Below are 13432 nucleotides of genomic sequence, written 5' to 3' on the forward strand. Positions count from 1 at the left end.
TTCTTCATGTATATAAGCATTGCCACGGGGTGTACCAATATTGTTGGTGATGTTTTTGAGATATACAGCAGAGCATAAATGGTACAATGAGACTCACAGATTCAGATCTCTAATCTTTATAGAAGCTGATTTCCTTCTGAAGTGTCTGCAGTTTACACTCAGTATGGTGCTACTATTTATACCACTTATAAAACCACAGATAATCTCACTTTTCTCACTTTTAATAACGTGTGCAGTAATGTTGCATATCTTTCTCTGTAGGGTGATTTTATGACATAAACAGAGCCAAGATCATTGAACTTTGGAGAGACACCACAATAAAAGGTTAGACACTCAAAGCCACTGTCCTGGTCGAATTCCTATCTTCAATGATATTCTGAGCAAAAAGTATGAGGGGTATATCAAGTTGTTTTATGAGCTTGTGAGTCACGTTAAGGCTCAGATTATTAAAGGTTTGGGCTAGTGCCAATAAAACAGTGCCAAATCAAATAATGGCCACAAAAATCGACTAACACAGCACACAGGGTATTTGCGCCTTTGCCTTATTGCATATGACTTTGTGGATGTTCTCAGGCTGGAGCCAAAAATAGGGAGGGAGGGAAATATGGAAATTGGCAGTGAATATGATTCATCAATGCTGGAAGCTTGCAATCTGTTTATTGCACATGCTATTAAAAAACTATGAAAAGCATGTGTTGAAACTTTGCACATAGGCAAGCACGGCTGTAGCTTGATGGATGCATCAGCAAAGAGTGGAGGGGAAATAGCATAAACTTTATCTTTTTAATAGAACAAAAAATAATAACTGAGTTGGAAACTGAATTTGAAATTGTACTAAATACTTCCAATGTTAGGTCCGGGATTTTTTGACAAAAAAAATCACCATCAGAGAAAACACCACCATGCACACTCACCTCCCTCTCATCTCACCTATGTTGTCCAGAGGTGGTCAGGGATAAGCCTAATAGTGTGTAACAATTCTTAATTAAGTGTCAGACTGCACTACTCTAAATGCCAGTAGCCTGATGTGTGTGCACACTGCGAGCAACAAGTGACCAGAAGCCCATTCCTTTCCTATAGAGCTGAGCGACCAGGGAAACTCGGCCAATGTGTTCATGGTCAATAAGTTTGTCAGCTGAGAAAAGATGGCCAAAAGTTGTTATTGTTAATGCATGCTGTGCTACCTCATTTGCACCATTGTATTATAGCACTTCATTATACCTTTACTTATTGTATTTATTAATATATTAAATTCAGAACGACACATTTATCATCACATCATTTACATCCATCCATCTATCTGTTAGTGTCCATTGTGTGTCAAGAAAATCCTCTGATGTGTTATCCTTCTGTGAGACTGCCTTATATATCTGACCAGATCTAGACACTACACAGAAGTTTAGGACACTGCAGTTAAAAGTTGTCACTTACAAAGGCCATTAATAAAAAATAAATATCTCTGTAGCGCCCCGGTGTAGTCTATAAATCAATAGTAATGGCTGTATATATTTTCCATACACACAATAAAATTACTTGGCAAACCTGAAGAGGACATTGGCACAATTGGGATTATCAAGTGTGTTTTGCACACACCAAGAACAAGTCAACATGTAAATCGTTTTGAAAAGAGAACGGGCACAGACTACTCAAAACACAAATATTAAAGCAATTCACTGAAACATTAGACCTCACGATGGGTTAATGGCTCATCTTCCAGCGGACCCCTGGCAGTAGCATGTGCAGAAGTTGCTTGTGGCAACCTTTGCTTTTGTTGCTGTTATATTGGCATATTGTTATATTGGCAGGCCCAGAATTCTGATGAATTTTCTGCCTGTGCTCATTTGCTTGCCAAGTCTTAGTAATACGTTGCACGCTTGGGACTAATTTCGCCAGCACTTGTTTTTGCACAGTGCTTCAAGCTGCGCCTACGTTAGTAGCACCGGGCCTTAGTGTACCAACACACCTGCATTTGGCATTACCTTAAAGGGCTGCAAACACGAACTCTCTGCTTGGTTGTACTTTTTTCTTTGTTTCAGTACACAGTAGTGGTGCTTTGAGTCTCTTTTGAGTGTCTCCTTTCATATGTTCAGATACTAGTCCTCAAGTAACCTCGCCCCATGAGCACTTGGTCTCTGCAGTCTGATGTGTTACAGATCCCGTCAGGAATTTGGGATTATCCTCAGAACAGGTTCCTCCTCTGTGGGTTGTAGTGTTGTTCCACATTGCTGAGTTACCCAGCTAGCAGATACGAAGTCAGCTCCTCTCTCTCCAGAAAGAAGTTGTGCTGCACAGACTTGCAGTAAAAGCTGTTCAGATCCTCAATGGAGTCAAAGGTTCCAGTTCCAGTATGATGGTCATCAGTAAGTCCCAGGCTTTTTGAAAAACCTATATTTATCCACAAACTGTTTGCTGTGCACACATGCTGTTTTTCAGCAACACTGTGCTTCATACACACTCACACACACACACACACACACACACACACACACACACACACACACACACAGTTACACACGTCCACACTTAGCCACCGAGCAGCTCCACTCAAGCAGTTGACTCAACTCAACAGTAGTTGTTTGGGGAAGGCAGAGGGCTCCTCCCAGATTTTCCCCATTAGCCTTTAAGCGTCTTTGAGTACCTTGAAAAGCACTATACAAATGAAATGTATTATTAATTGCAACCAGCAGCTATTATAAGTCTGTCGCTCGGTCGCTCGGTCGTTCCCAAAAAAATCCAAAAATTGTACTATGCATGCTCCACAGCTATAAAGGCTTTATGAGCCTGACTGCTGCATCACTTTGAGTTAAGGTCGGTTTGTAAAGCATAGGTTTGCCAAGCCAGAGATCCCTGGTTGGCCAATGTCCACCAGATGCATTTTTTATCTGGCATTTAGACTTGCGAGTGTCAGAGCTGACACACAGCCATGTTATTCAGTGTTGGTCTGTCCAGCCAGATGTGGCAGCCAGATGAGAGCCACTGTTCCTTTCTTACTACGCTTCTTGTCTTTTTTTTTTCCAGAGCTGCTTGCATCTGTGAAGCATGGAAATTATTCTACACTATTTTGACTTGTGAGTGTATCTATATACAATAAAGAAATAGACAATCAATATATTATATGATCTCTTTATATATTGCAACAAAATTTCAGTTTCCCGATTGAAACCAATGAATGAATGATGATCACTATAAACTCACTATAGAGTACCATACACACGCTAAGTCCCTATAGTAATACAATAGGAATATTACAGTGAGTTTGGGGATTTTTAGGTTGTATTTTAGCCTACCTTTTTTCTCTGGGTTTGATTGCTCTGTAGCCGGTCTGTCTTGTCAGCTCTGTGCCTATAAATTAATATATAACCTAAAATTATTGTGCCAGGAGTTCAGTTTCCTGATAGAAGCCACAGACTGAAATGAAAAAATGTGACAGGACCGCCACGCCTTCTCAAAACACCAAGCTGGTTGCACCTTTTCATGAATTACGGTCTTGTTGTAATTATTCTAACCATCTAATCAAAATCTGTTTCGCTAATGATTAGGCTGCTCCCGCCCCAAATAAGCCCCATGTGGAAAGCAAGGTACTGTGTACCTATAGGCAACTGTAACAAATCAAAGCTGTTGTTCCTTTTGTAGCAATTAGGCTATTATGATTCTGGGTTATAGCACCAGGTAGTTCATCCAGCCTCAAATCAAATATAAAGACATAGAGGCAACAGTGACCTAAACGTTAGAGCAGTTTACTTGAGACAGAAATGTTGCTGGTTTGATTGTCCGGCCTGGCTGGGTGCTGCTCAGTGGCCAGCAGTATTTGACTGGTAGCACTGGGTGGCTCACAGACATCAATGTAACTCAATGAATCTGTAGGGTGTTGCTGAATAAGAGCAAGAGTGCTCAGGTAACTCTACTTTGGGCAAACAAAGGTTAAACAATATATTTGCATTTGCAAGTGTAGAAGGCTACATGCATATCTACACCACAATTCCCCGCACAGTCCACATAAACATATCTCTGCTACAAAATCAACCCAGGTCACAAGCAATGGATGCAAATTCTGTGCATGAGGGAAAGTGCCAAATGTGTGTGTAGCTTGTTCTACACTTTATGTTGTCCTTTTCCAAGATGCAACCTCTGCAAAATGTCAATTATGTGAAATAGAAAAAGGGGACATTCATTCTTTTCTGGATGCAACCCTATTTCAGTGAAAGCGAAATGGAAATCCAAGATGAAAGCAAGGGTAAGGGAAAAAATAGATATATATTCCATTCAGTTTAGTCAAAGACCAAGCTAAGAGTCAAGACACTGGTGAGTGGCTTGCATAGTGTGTGTGCAGCATGCAGAACGAACCCGCCAAAGCTGCTTTTGTGTACCCTTGTGCCTTGATTAGAAACCACAATTCAAGTTTTACTGTATGGCATGTAAATGTACATCTTGGGTACAAAGTTACTTGGCTATGTGATTGTACATCCACAGAAACTATCCAGGCATTGTGATTGTGAATTTAAAAGGGCAGTGCCAATACTAGGAGTTTTTTTGCTCACTACCTCAAACCAACCTGTTCATTCAATAGAAAGCCTGACAGGAGGTTGACATTGTAGTTTAAATTTGCTGTATAGCCTTCTATTCATAGCATTTCAATCAGTTTGTAACAGCATCAAACTCCCACCTTATCTCCTCTACTTGTTTGTGTGTCAAACATCAGAATGTTGTTTTTGTCAGATAGAGCTAGAAAATTGAACTGATGAACTCTACAATTCCAAGCTATTTTCAATTTGTGTTTTTTCCCCTTACTTATTCATGCAATTTGTTGCTGCTCTACCATTTTCCTCCTTGCTGAGCGTTCTTGACACACAAATCTATTCAAATGTTTTTTTTATAAACTATTCACATTGGGAAGAGAGGCAACAAATCACGGTGCTCAGCAGTGAACCCATTGGTCCATGTTTGTTAAGTATTATGAGTTCATTATAATTTTTTTATAGATGTCCCAGTAATGTATTGCCGATATAGGCTTCATGGAAAGTAATGCATTTCTACAATTGGAGTCGCATAAGTCATGTTGTAAGGGTTGGTTCACAATTGGTTACAATTGATTGAATGATTTTTTTTTTTTTTTTAAATCCGTTCAAACACACATGCAGGCAGGCAGGCACGCACATACACACACACACACACACACACACACACACATACTGTATAAACCATCTGTAAAACTGTCATAGATTTTTAGATTCTACTCAGTGACGATGACGTTCCAATTTGATTTTTTTATCCTGTTTTCTCGACCCTATCTCTGTTAAAAGTGACAAAGCACACTAACCCACATAAACAAGTTACTTGGTTGCCTGGGGATTTTAAGTTTCCTCATGTTGCCCTGATTAGTTGAGTCAACTTTTCTCTTAGCTGTAGCAAATACCATGTTTTTCCATACCCCACAGCAAGTCTCAGTTGTTTATACTTGTGGGGAAAATGTGGAATTGTACATAATGATGTCTCTTAGTATTGATGGCAGCATTCTAAGTCCTTGCAAAATGCTCACGCTGAAGCAATAACTGATCATAATTTCATATCCTAGAAATACAGACAAAAGCTTTGTGTTTTTATGTCTGGCTTTTGATAATGAATAAGCCTTTCACATGATACATGGGCTGTGGTATTAATGTGGTTTTGATACTATAAAAAAGTCATCCTCCACTCAAGCAATGATTGAAATTCAGGGGAAAAAAAAAACTTCAATGGACTCTTTATGCATTATTTTGTAAGACAACTGAGGCATCTCAAGGGCTCTCCTCTGCAGTGTAATTTGGAGAAACAGGATTTTCTCACCCTTGTCTTTCTCCCCGTGACTCCTTTTAAATAACTGAAAGCTGAGCAAGGCCCAGCAATTCTGTCTCACTGAATGAGAGAAAATTCTTCTGTGGGTTCCTGCAGTGAGACTGTTGAGAAAGCCAAAACAGCTTAGACTTGTAATATAGCTACAGCTATGTGGTGCTTTGCCATTGTTGTATTGCTCATCCCTGGGGTTTCGCAGAGAGAAAGTCATCGCTGAGGCATTCAACTAGTTTCTGACACTATTTTACACCAAGGGATTTGGCTCTAAGAGGACAACTTGATTGATCACAGTCCCTTTTGTGTTGTTAAGCCTGTCTGATGTTCCACTGCACCATCGCAATTTTAAGATATCAATTGATCTGTGGAAGTTACCCTGTCAGTTATCACCTCTTTAGGAAATTAGTGAATGCCTTGCAATTTTATCACGATTCCTCGGGCAATTATGTGATAAAGCATACTCTATACAATGATTATGGTGTGTCTAATTCGATATAAGTGACTGAAAACACACATCTCCTTTTTGAGAACAGCCTGTAATTAACAATTAGTCAATTTTGAATCCTTTCACTTCTAGGTGAACAATAATAAGATGCACCTCTAATGTAGGGAGCATAGTTTATCATAATGATGACAGCATTTTAATACAGCCCATCATGATTTTTTATGGATGGGTGAATGCACTCGATTTGGAAAACATGCCTTTGATTAGGCACAGCTGTGTTTTGAGAATTATTCATTGCTGGAATACCAGCCACCAGTGTTTCTACCACTTAATTTTCACCATCAACTGTTCAAGGGATGTGTTGATAGGCCACACATTGCCACACATTGATGTCTACAGTTGCATAACTGTTGTTAATAGTCGTTCAGGGCAGGAATTATACTACTATACTATAATATTAGAGAGAGAGCTATGAGTGCTTGAGCAGAACTAGTGTAAGTTTAAATGTACAGCGGGTAATTAGCCACTGTAATGAAGAATATAGCTAAATTAACCGGGTTGAGAGCAGCAAAAAACGCTATCAGTAGCCTGCATGTGAGGCGTTTAGGGAACATCTGTAAATTGTAGCGTCTACCGTTAGTCTGCATGTGAGGCGTTTAGGGAACATCTGTAAATTGTAGCGTCTACCGTTAGTCTGCATGTGAGGCGTTTAAGGGACATCTGTAATTTGTAGCTACAGAAAATAACCTGGGTTACACTTACGTTACCGTGTGTTACTGGACATGTAACTAACTTTGCAGTCTGAGCCATCTTACATATGTGCTGTATCACACTGCAGCACTTAATTTTTCTATTAGGATATTTATTTTGTTGAGGAAAAAGGACTGAAAAAAGGATTTTAATAACCATTGGTTTTGACCTTGGTGCCCTACATTTTGGCCACGATGCCCCAATAATTTTGTATTTATCAAAGGCCAAAGTGGCCTTGCCCTAAAAATGACTTAATTCCAGGCCTGGTCGTTCATGGTCTACTGGTCCAATTTGAGTTTTTAGCACTAGCTGCATATTATTTCAGGCATGTAGTATTTTCTCAAATTAAAAGTGAGTTTATAGATACATGAAGAGATGTTTGAGATTCTTGTCACAAGGTTCTTGTGAATAGCTGTAGATTTTTGTCCTTAAATACACTTTAAGGAGAGGAGGAGAGGATAGGGCTCCCTCTTATCTCTTTAGACTAACTAACGTTATATTATTTTGCGCGACAGACGCTTAATATCCAGGTCAATTCACACACCTGTGAGTAAAGCATATAAACAAGAAACTTTGCGCTTACCTGATAATGTCAGCACAACGATTATAACAACAAGCACCGTGTAGATGTCAATTTAGCTGCGGTTACATGAGACATTTTTTTTCATTCTGAATGAAATCATTCCAAAGGAAGATTGCCACGCAAGTGTTTACATGAGCGCTAAATATAACGATCGCATTGAGATGTGCGTTTACATGCTCCACAGTATGTAATCAGAATAAAAATTTCTGACATGCGCAAAACCCCGAATCCAGCACTCTAACATGGGCTTACGTTTTTAAAAGATGGACCTGCGTAAATTATTTCTTTACTGCTGTTGAGACACCTCATATCATATGTAAGCTAGACAGACATTTCCCCAGCTCATTACTGTGCACAAATGTACTGTATGTACTTAGGCCTCAAGAGCCCTTCTGGTGCCGGCAGACACAGAAACCTCCTGGCAGGGCGCGCTTTGTGAACGCACCAAAAATTTTGTGCAAACTTTTTTTCCGCACGCGCGTGCTTCACCGCCGCTGCTACAACTCCATCCTAGGGGAAACACTGCAAGGAATAGGTATTGCAAACAGAAACACCAAAACAAATACCCACACAGGACATTTTAGGCCCAAAGGACACAAGATTGCCACTGAGCTGATTATTGCTCTTCCCTTCTACTCTGGGGCTGCAATACACCTGGGAAAGTTGGTTAGTGAACTTCCAAGCCAGTCAATATCCTCAATTGATCAATTAGCTACCAGAGAGACTAGACTAATAGTCTTGAGGCCGGGGAATTAAATAACCTTTGGGAACCACCCGAAGATAGGGGGTTAGCATAAAGTAATTATTTTCTCACTTAGTCTGATGCATGTTCATGTGTCCTCTGTATATGCTGGGTGTATCTACATATCTGCTTTGATAGATGTTACAGTGTTTTATGGCTAATGTAGGACAATTACTACAAATACTGGAAGGAAACTAAACATGGAGAACCACTGGGTTTGTCAAATGACACATCTTGACTTTTTCTAGCCCTGCAAAATTAAATAAATAAATGAATAAATAATCTTTCCATAAAAGCAATTACACCTAAATGTACCACAGCTCATGATTGTCACATGTGAGTATTATTATTTCCTGATGCCATTCTGGTGTAATTAATAGTCAAGTCATCTTCCTATATGTATAGCCTGTCATTTTAGTCTAATAATTGGTATTGCCTCCACTTAGTAAGGTGTAATGAATTTGCATATATCCCCCACTAAGAATTAAATGATTTGAAATGAAATTGTACTCAATGTCTGTCTTAAATGAAATTGGTAATAGTATTCCAAGCATTAAAATTAATAAAAATAAGGAGGTCTGGTTCGCACAACAACAAACTCTGGTTCACACTTCAATCACAGTCTCAAATATATCTAAATCCCAGCTTTTGAATGACTCAATACGAATTTACTCTAAATGTGGGTCCACGCACACACACTCACACATACTGCAACACACAAAATAAGGAGAATGAAATGTCCAGCAAAAAAAAAACCATAAAATGTTGCAGGCCTGTGACGCTGCATGAGTGCACGTGCAAATACAGTACTCACGATTTGATGACACAGCACTTGATGGGATGAAGAGGTGAACAACAGCCAGGAGGATGGGGTGAGAAATGGGTGACAGTCTAATCCTGGCAATGGCAGTGGTATGAGTTCGTAAACACGCACACAGAGTGTAGAAAACGTCCTGTCTTCCTCCAGTGACCCAAGGAGGTTGTGCTGGTCTTCTTTCAGTCTGTCACTTACAATTGTCTCCTGTGTCAATATCAAAAAAGTCAGTAAAGCAACAAGTCAATACCAGAGATATTCCAAAATGGAGAGGGGATTGGCCACTCTGCATACTTTCAATGTTACTGCTGGATTATGAGCGCTCCATGGCACAGTGTAAATGAGTAATACATGACTAGGTGTGAATGGGGCTACATAGCTAAAACACCAAATTCATGTGAATATGCAGCTATTAGACCATCACGTTTTTGTGGTTTTGGAGTTAGGCTAACTCCCAACACCTCAGAATGCCATAGTTTGCATTGCCACTCATGGACAATATTATTAGATGGGGTTTTTTCTGTTGTGTTTTTTTCTGACACATCTTCCCTAGCATTATAGCTAACCAACTGCTGTCTCAAAATTGTTTACAACAGTATTTTGACATTGTCAGCAGCTTGTAAATTCAACAATTTACATTTCCTTTTCACAACAAACATCACTTGTCATCTTTCTTTGACATTGTTCGGTACCTCTAGTAGTGCATTTGAGGTTCATATGGTAATGATCTGCTCATGTAAAATGAAATGTCATGGTGGCTGACATTCGCTCACTGCCTGACAAAACACGGTTGTGGAACCCACAACATCACTTTTCAAACGTTTTTTTTTCTGGAAGGAAGACGAAGGAAGAAGTCCAAAACGGATAACGTGTCACCATCTAATATAATCTCTCAGCTGTGGATAGCAAGATGAAGCTAAATTAGCTAGTTGTTGCGAACCTTTCTATCTTGAAACCAAAGTCATAAATCAATTTCAGCTGTTGACTGGTGACAACCGACAGCTTCATTAATTATTACTTAGTAAATAAAAACGCTATTTTCCCAACGATTTACAGTATATTCCGTATGAATATATCACGAAATGTAAAGATTCAGATAGGCTACAGATAGCACAGGGAGTAGCTAGCTACGCTAATAATGCTAATCACGATTTGCTTTCATCTCAATTTTATACCGTATCAGATAGATACAGCACTGAACAGGAATAAAGACAAGTTTTACCTTCCTACAGCTCACAAATAAGTTCCAGCAGATGATTTAACTGGTCGTTAACAGAAGCTGTGAACATTATTGCACTCTGATAGAGTTTATGGTCGTTTAGTCTTCCAGACTCAACAGGCTTCACGGTTCTGTCTAGTTCCTCCATATGCGCCCCAAAGACCCGCCTCTCCACTTGCACTCCATTCTGATTGGCAGATAGTCAAATTAACACCCAATTAACAACAACAATAAACAAAGTAGACAGGTTTGAAGCGCCAGTGAGCTAGTTATGTACACTTGAATTTAAATCAAACTATCCAACTATTTACAACGCAAATTCAGACTGGGCTACACATTTAAGCTAAGTAAATGGATCATATTTTACAGGATGTCTAGACAAGCAGGGCAAAAGGATAAAGTACTAGCACAAATCTACACAGTTGTGATTCTGTTTCTATAAATACAATCTTTTGTCTTGATTATCCCGTAGAGCAAGACTGCTGAACAATAGGATGAAATTTTACTGAGATAACGTGACAGAAAGCCCTCTGGAAAACTACCCAGACAGACAAAAACACAATATCAGAAGGCAGATGGAGAAAATAATGAAAAATGAAACCCACACTCACCTGCAGAAATCTTGGAACAATGCTGACAAATGGGAGCAGCAGCCTGGCTGTGCTGTTTTCATCAGATCACATCGTCTATCTCACATCGGCACCTGCCTCGGCAGCCCCATCGAATTTCAGCAACCTGCTGTCCTTGAGGCAGGTAGGCACAAGCCAAATCATTTGGAGAGTGGTTATCCACTTCAAGGTGAAACAACAACTGAGCGCTCAATTATTTCACTGTGGCATATTCAGGCCTCACGCAAAGGAACTGGAAGTAGAACAGAATTACAGGATGGATCGGCCCCTTACCTCCTCACCTATTTACCTTGATAATTGCCCAAATCACCTTGGTAATACATCTACCTGCAAACAATCCGCTGTCCCCTGAAGGGAACACACATTATAGGTTCAGTATAGGCGCTTGCCAGTACTGAGTCCTTTTTAGCGAGCAGCCAGAAAGAAGGTTTTAATGGCAGACAGATGCAGTCTTTTGGCTGTCACATTTTTAGAATTGGGAACTCATGACTCTTTCATGGGGTTGTTAAATAAATAAGGAGGGTAGATTGAGTCGCCCACAGAGATGCGGGCTGTGGCATATGGCCCAGGAAAAAATGGGCCTCAACAGATCGCCTTTTTGGACAGCACCCTGATGCACGCTCAATAGCTGCGACCTTGGCCAAGAGAGTAAAACAATAGCAAGGCAGTCAAAAGCAAGTAGCAGAGGGTTATCGGGTGGCTATTTCTGTGTTTCTTTTTTTTTTTTTTGGGAGGGGGGGGGGGTTGCAGAACTGTCTGCTCAACATCAAAGCAACAGCTAAATCCCCTCATGGGAGCCACAGCAGACAAGAAAAACTCTGCAACTGCTCAACTTAAAGCGCCTCATAAATGCATCTGAATATCATGTTGCAAGTATAAATAGACTACCCACCACCAGGAAATCATCCTCCACACCAATCACATGATAATTAGATATTCTTAGGAAATGTATAGGGGGTTGATACTGTTATTAGTTTCTCTGGGAAGTGAAATGATGCGTATTTACTTCAGAAACCATCTACTGGGTTTCCAATTTCCATATGTTCATATATTTGCATATAGGCTTAGATGCTGAAAATCAACAGAAACTATACTGTAATTAATGCTACAGTTATTAATTCATTAAAAATAGACTTGGAATAAACTTTTCTTTTCTACTTGCATGCACCTCATGTTTGTTTTCTAAAATACCATAATATCTGAGAATCTATTTTAGCTCATGTATTTTTGTATGAGAATGTAGAATTTGGGGGACAGTTTTCACCTGGAAAGCATCCAATAAGTTTAAACTGGGACTTGGGGATGTGTTGGGTCAACAAGATAATTTGGATCCTGAACATTTATCGGTCTTCTCGGTGGAGAACAGTCCCAGCCAACAAAGCCATAAACCCAGCCTGGTGCTTTCTGGCTTGTATGGTAGCCTCTTAACCATATCATACAGTCATTGGGAGTCAGTAACAGAATAAACTGTCATGTCCAGTTTCTCCACAATCCTGTAAAAAGAAGACCTGAGTCAACAGCCTGAGTCCAAAATTCTGGACACATGCTGATACGCATCTGAACTGGGGCTTAAGGATGCTGACATTGCTTTGATTTTGACTTTCACTGAAACAAAAGAAGAGAGAATTCGTTTTGTATGTCCAGTCCAACTCAATAAGGAGTTAGGGCTTAGAAGAGCTGCGAAGTGCTTAGCCTTGGGCTTTTGTCAAAACTAGGAAGTACTCATGCTGTATTCTGTACACATTAATATAGGTCAGGTAAATCCTTAAATGGCCAATCCACAATCTGAGAACACTAATACGGCTTTGATTTTGTGAATTTCATTGGATTGACTACATTTTCTCACTCAGATTGATTGGTTGAGCTTTAATACAATTCGCTTTGTATTTTGTGTAAACACCAGAGCAAAATGTACTATTACATTTGAGTTAATTTTAGCTGCAGAGAAATTATTTTCCACCCACATTATTATTATTATCATTATTATTATTATTATTATTATTTTACCCCTCTCTTCAAGAAACACACTGCAGGCACACAAATAGCCTGGATTGGGCCTCTTTACATGTATGTTTAGTTCATTCTCTCTTAGAAAAGGGTTCTCATGTGCTAATGTTGTGTTTTGGACCAAATCCAAGGCAGAATTTTAATGTATGAAAAAAAAAATGTCTATCATTATCTATCACTATCATTGCCTAAGGTACAAATAACATGGATGTAACTTAGAACTATTTCAATTGCCCTATTCTTTGAAATAATCATACAAGTCAAGGATAAAGTCAAAGAACATGCATATGAATGCAAATGCAATCCCTCAACAGTCAGAGTCTGACAGCATCTGACATATTTAAACCTATATAATTAATCCTCCTCTCCTTCCCCCTCTTCTCCCATGGTACAGTACCTACAGTAGCTTGACATGGC

The sequence above is a fragment of the Centroberyx affinis genome, unplaced genomic scaffold (assembly GCF_046629955.1).
Source record: "Centroberyx affinis isolate AG114_WGS23_722 - 3 ecotype Tasmania unplaced genomic scaffold, CSIRO-AGI_Caff_v1 ptg000710l_1, whole genome shotgun sequence".
NCBI classification, from domain to species: Eukaryota; Metazoa; Chordata; class Actinopteri; order Beryciformes; family Berycidae; genus Centroberyx; species Centroberyx affinis.